The following is a 5,940-nucleotide window of genomic DNA, read 5'->3' as shown; positions in this document are numbered from 1 at the left end:
TAATATTTATTTATTTTTTACACAAGAAAAACAACTTTAATTTTTACTTTTTTTTATTAGTCCCCCTAGGGGACTTCAACAAGCGATCGTTACATCGCTTGCACGATATACTGCAATACTAATGTATTATATGTAGTATATCGTGATTCTGACAGGCATCTATTAAGCCCTGAGGCAGGGCTTAATAGGTGCACAAAGATGGCGGACCTGGAGGACTTCATTAGGCCCCCAGGCAGCCATAGCAACCATCGCCGCCCCCCCCCCCCCCCCGCGATTGCTTTGCTGGGGGCACGATGAGCTGTTAGAGGGGGTCACCTCCCTCTTTCTAACGATTTAAATGCTGCGGTCGCTATTGACCGGAGCATTTAATGAGTTAAACGAGCGGTATCTCGAGCACGATGCCGCTGGTTACTCTGAAGTGTCGGCTGTAACAAACAGCCGACACCCGCATCGTATGGAGCGGGTTCACTCCATGAGCCCGCTCCATACTTCCCCTACCCGACTTTGGCATATGGATACGTCAAATGTCGGGAAGGGGTTAAATACCCTGCCACCCCAGCTAGAATTCTCTCCCCTAGCACAGCGGACCCCCTTCCATTTAGGTGCAAATCATCTGCAGAATACAGTTTGTACCCCAATGAAAAGTCAGCCCAGTACTCTAGGAACTTAAAGCCTTCTCCTCTACACCAAGATTTAAGCCATGCATTTAACTCCCTGAGCTCCCGCTGTCTTTCCTGTGATGCGCACGGCACAGGCAGTATTCCTGAGAATACAACCTTGGAGGCCCTTCCCTTCAGCTTGTAGCCTAGTTCTTTAAAAATTTTCTTAAGGCTCCTTCACCTAGCATTTATTCTGTCGTTGGTTCCCACATGGACCACGACAGCTGGATCATCAGCAACCCCTCCCAGCAATTTATCCACCCACTCCACCACATGCCAAACCCTGGCACCAGGGAGACAGCAAACCTTTATGTTGAGGTGGTCTTGGTGACAAATTATTCTGTCTTCCCGATTATAGAATCCCCTACAACTACCAATTGCCTTGCCTTACCGGCATTACCATCCCGCCGACTACTAGCTGGGCTGTTCTCCCAGATGTTAGGGAGATCAGTATCCACTAGGGCTGCCAATTCGGAGACCAACACCCTCGCATCATCACCCAACTTGGCAATTTTGCTTGGAATATCAGAGGTTCGATGGGGACCTTCGGTGGACAGCCATTTTCAGGTCTCTCCAGATATGTTTGATTGGGTTCAAGTCATGGCTCTGGCTGGGCCACTCAAGGACATTTAGTGTTGTCCTAAGCCACTACAGTGTTGCTTTGGCTGTGTGCTTAGGGTCATTGTCCTGTTGGAAGGTGAACCTCTGCCCAATCTGCAGCCCAGAGCACTCTGGATCAGGTTTTCATTGAGAATATCTCTGTACTTTGCTCCCTTCATCTTTCCCTCAACCCTGATCAGTCTCCCTCTCCCAGCCACTGAAAAAACACCCCCACAGCATGATGCTGCCACCACCATGCTTCACTGTAGGAATGGTATTAGGCAGGTGATGAGCAGTGCCTAGTTTCATCCAGACATGACGCTTAGAACGGAGGCCAAAAAGTTCAATCTTGGTTTCATCAGACCACAGAATCTTGTTTCTCACAGTCTGAGAGTCCTTTGGGTGCTTTTTTGCAAACTCCAGAAGGGTTTTCATGTGTCTTTTACTGAGGAGAGGCTACTTTCTGGCCACCCTGCCATAAAGCCCATATTGGTGGAGTGCTGCAGTGACCTTCTAGAAGTTTCTCCCATCTGGATCTTTGGAGCTCAGCCAGAGTGACCATTGGGTTATTGGTGATCTCTATTACCAATGCCCTTCTCCCCGGATTCCTAGAGCTGGCCGCCCCACCAGACTAAGTAAAGTCCTGGAGCTGCCAAACTTCTTCCATTTAAGAATTACGGAGGCGACTAGGCTCTTAGGAACTTTTAGTGCATAATAAAAGAAAATTGTACCCTTCTCCAGATCCGTGCCTCCACACAATCCTGTCTCTGAGCTCTACAGGCAGTTCTTTCCTACTCATGGCTTGATTTTTGATCTGATATGCATTGTCAGACTTTATATAGACAGGGGTGTGTCTTTCCAAATCATGTCAAATCAAATGAATTTACCACATGTGGACTCCAATCAAGGTGTAGAAACATTTAAAAGATGATCTAGAGAAATGGGAAGCCCCAGAGCTAAATTTCAAGTGTCGTAGCAAAAGGGTCCAAATACTTATGTCCGTGCAAAATTTGAATTTTTTGTTTTTAATAAATTCGCAAACATTTATTGAGTGCAGAATGATAGGTCAAAACTAAAACTTTATTTTTGTTATTTTTGCACAAGGCCTAAATATAACAAAACGTGAAAAAAGTAAAAAAGAGTCTGAAGACTTTCTGAATGCACTGTAGGTAGTTCCAAGGCCAGGAGATGTATATAGAATAGTTTAGCTGTGACACGGGACACAACAGATTCCATTAATGCCTGACCATATAACTTAGAGAAATCAGTCATCCCAATTCTGGACACAGGTCCAAAGCACATCCAATTTAGTTCTATATATCCAAATGGTCATTAAAATGCGCAGTCAAATTCACGGTTATGTCAATACATACTGTATACAACAAATATAAATAACATTGTAATTCCAGACAAATTTGTTAAAACTGTTTTCAAGACATGGGTTCTCCATAAAAACTAAGGGATACTTTGTTACACTAGCACCCATAATGGTCCAGTCTTTGCCGCATTACAAAAAGTGTGCCTTTTACACAATGAAATCTCTAGAATAATAGCTAGCGTTAGAGGTTTCTTAACCTATAGTTGTATACTTATAAGTTAAAAGAAATACTATTCAGTGGGGCTGCACAGCGATACCAGACACAGCCCATTGATAAAACAGAGCGATTTCGCTAATCCTGGACAACCCCTTTAATCACTGATAATACAAAGTTATGTAACTTTCTAGTTTATGTGGTGCTTTCATCCCTCACCATTGTTGAGATCTCTGCTGCGGTCAGTGAATGGGAACATTCTTTTTTACATTCAGATGCTGAAAACCAATAGCGATAACACTTCTCACAGCTGTGGGTTTAATACAATTATATCCAATCTGTGTTGCTAAATTAATTGAGTCCAATTGGCGTACTGCTTATACTGAATACAAGTGTCTCGGCTATGAGAAGTACTAGGTCTCCACTGACAGCAAGCAGAGATCGCAACAAAAGTATTTTTGGTTCAGTAAAACCACTGGGGGTTTGAGTGTTACATGGAGAATACTGACAGTTATGCTAGACGCATGAGTTGCTTTTAAATTGTGACATTACTGCTCACAACCTTAATGTTACCCTATGGGGAGTAAAGTCTTGACATGGTCTGAATTCTTGCAATCATCACATCTCCTGTGGCTTATTTCCTCATAAGGTGACATTGAGGTTGCTTGCGGATTGCAGTAATGGCATAATTTTAGAGCAATTTGTGGATGACACCTCCGCAGCAGAACTTTAGCCTCAAACACACCCATCTGAATAAGGTCTAGTTTATTGTAAGTAGCTTATCCATCAAGGAATTAAACAACCCCACATATAGCTTTGTATGCAAGCCTTTTCTGCCTTCCTCTCTTAGGTAACGTACTGCCACACAGTGGATACAACATATCTCAACTAGAATTTGCACAAAAAGATACAAGTTGTGGATTATTATTCAGGAAAGGTTATTACTATTCATCAAATAAGGTGGTTAAACGGTTAAGAGATATATACGCGTTCTCATACTTAGCTGTTAAAAAGAAGAAAAAAACAGACTGTATTTAATAGCAATGCAGGTATAGCAGATATTGGGGCAGATTTACTACTGTTTCTGGGTCTAGAAAGTGTCAAAAAATGTGCCAAATTTTGGTCCAAACTTAGATGTTTGGACCTCACTAGGCACTTTTTAAAAGTGTTTTGGAGAAGGGGCGCATCTTAAAATGTGCCTGTGTGTGCAAAAAAAACTGACATAATTCTGGCGTAAAGTAAGTCAAATCAAAAGTGCGGCAACATTATCATGCAGCATGCACCACTGTAATAAATTTAAAGACAAAACAGATAAAAACAAGGACATTTAAGCAAAAACACCGAAAAAGGCCATACTTACAGATGGACACAGCCAGGTCAGAAACGCTGATGAAGGCGAGTGAGCAGGTGCTTTAAATAATAATAGCCACTCCCACTAGTCTTGAGGGGAGTGGTATGTGGTGCATGGGATGTGTAGTAAGAAATAATAAATGAATAGTGTATGTGCAAGTGTAATAATGTAAGTGAAATATAGGGGGCAGTAATGAGTAAAGTGCCTAAAAAATAAATTAATAATGGGATGCAAGTGTGTGAAACATGGAGGGATAGTGTGTAAGTCATGAGGCGCAACGTGTCTAGCCAGGTAGAAGCCTATTTGTGACGCCTTGATAATTCATAGAGCGGGCTACCCTGCTTGCTAGGCCAAACAACAACACACCATGCTCTCCCAGCATCAAAGACCTGGCTGTGTCCAAAAGAAGCGAATATAAGTAATAATGAAAAATACCTGGGGTATTAGTGATCATTTTGGCCAAAAGGACGCAAGCTCGCAATCCACGACAAGGATCCCCAGACTTGCGAGTCCCTAACTGGAGCGAAAAGCTCCTGATGTACAGACAAAACAGATAAAAACAAGGACATTTAAGCAAAAACACCGAAAAAGGCCATACTTACAGATTGACACAGCCAGGTCAGAAACGCTGATGAAGGCGAGTGAGCAGGTGCTTTAAATAATAATAGCCACTCCCACTAGTCTTGAGGGGAGTGGTATGTGGTGCATGGGATGTGTAGTAAGAAATAATAAATAGTGTATTATTTAAAGCACCTGCTCACTCGCCTTCATCAGCGTTTCTGACCTGGCTGTGTCCATCTGTAAGTATGGCCTTTTTCGGTGTTTTTACTGTAATAAATTTGTCGCATTTTGTGTCTGCCTGGTCTAAGTTTACGCTGTCTAACTATGAGGGCTCGTTTACACGAGCGTGATATACGTCCGTGCAACGAGCGTGATTTTCACGCGTATCGTATGGACCTATGTTAGTCTATGGGGCCGTGCAGACAGTCCGTGATTTTTGTGCAACGTGAGTCCGTTGCAAAAAACTCACGACAGGTCCTATATTCATGCGTTGTTCGCGCATCACACACCCATTGAAGTCAATGGGTGCGTGAAAATCACGCATGCCTCACGGAAGCACTTCCGTGGGACAAGCGTGATTCGCGCAACAGCTGTCAAACTATGAATGAAAACACAAAAGCACCACATGCTTTTCTGTTTACAAACAACCAAACGAAGTGTCATAATGATGGCGGCTGCGCGAAAATCACGCAGCCGCGCATCATATGGAGATGACACACGGAGCTGTTAAGTGCCTTTTGCGCACGCAAAACGCCACGTTTTTTGCGTGCGCAAGATGCACACGCTCGTCTAAACCCGGCCTTAGACAGCATTAGTAAATGTGGGCCATTGTGTTTAGGCTATATTTACACGTATACAAAAAATATCCTCTTAGATGATAAACCAAGGCGCCTCCACAGACAAGTGAACCAAGAAGAAAAACCACAAAAGGAAAAATATTCCCACCATAATATAATCCAAAAATTGGACACATTTTATTGAGTAACATGTATGTATGTATACAAAATAAGAAAATCAGTTAAAAAAAAAGGAGCGCAAGGGCAAAAGATAGTATAGCCCACCATTACAAAAATCCCACATACAAACAAACATACATACGTGAAATATAAATGGATAACTATTGAATACACCAAAAAAAAAAAAAAGATTGCGGAGACTAAAGGCTCTTTTACACGGGCCAATGATATAGCAAACAAGCAATCCGGACCATTGTCCTATGTAAAGAAAGCAACGATCA

The sequence above is a fragment of the Rhinoderma darwinii genome, chromosome 3 (assembly GCF_050947455.1).
Source record: "Rhinoderma darwinii isolate aRhiDar2 chromosome 3, aRhiDar2.hap1, whole genome shotgun sequence".
Classification (NCBI taxonomy): Eukaryota; Metazoa; Chordata; class Amphibia; order Anura; family Rhinodermatidae; genus Rhinoderma; species Rhinoderma darwinii.
The sequence above is the reverse complement of the archived record's forward strand: the minus strand, read 5'-3'. Positions refer to the sequence as shown.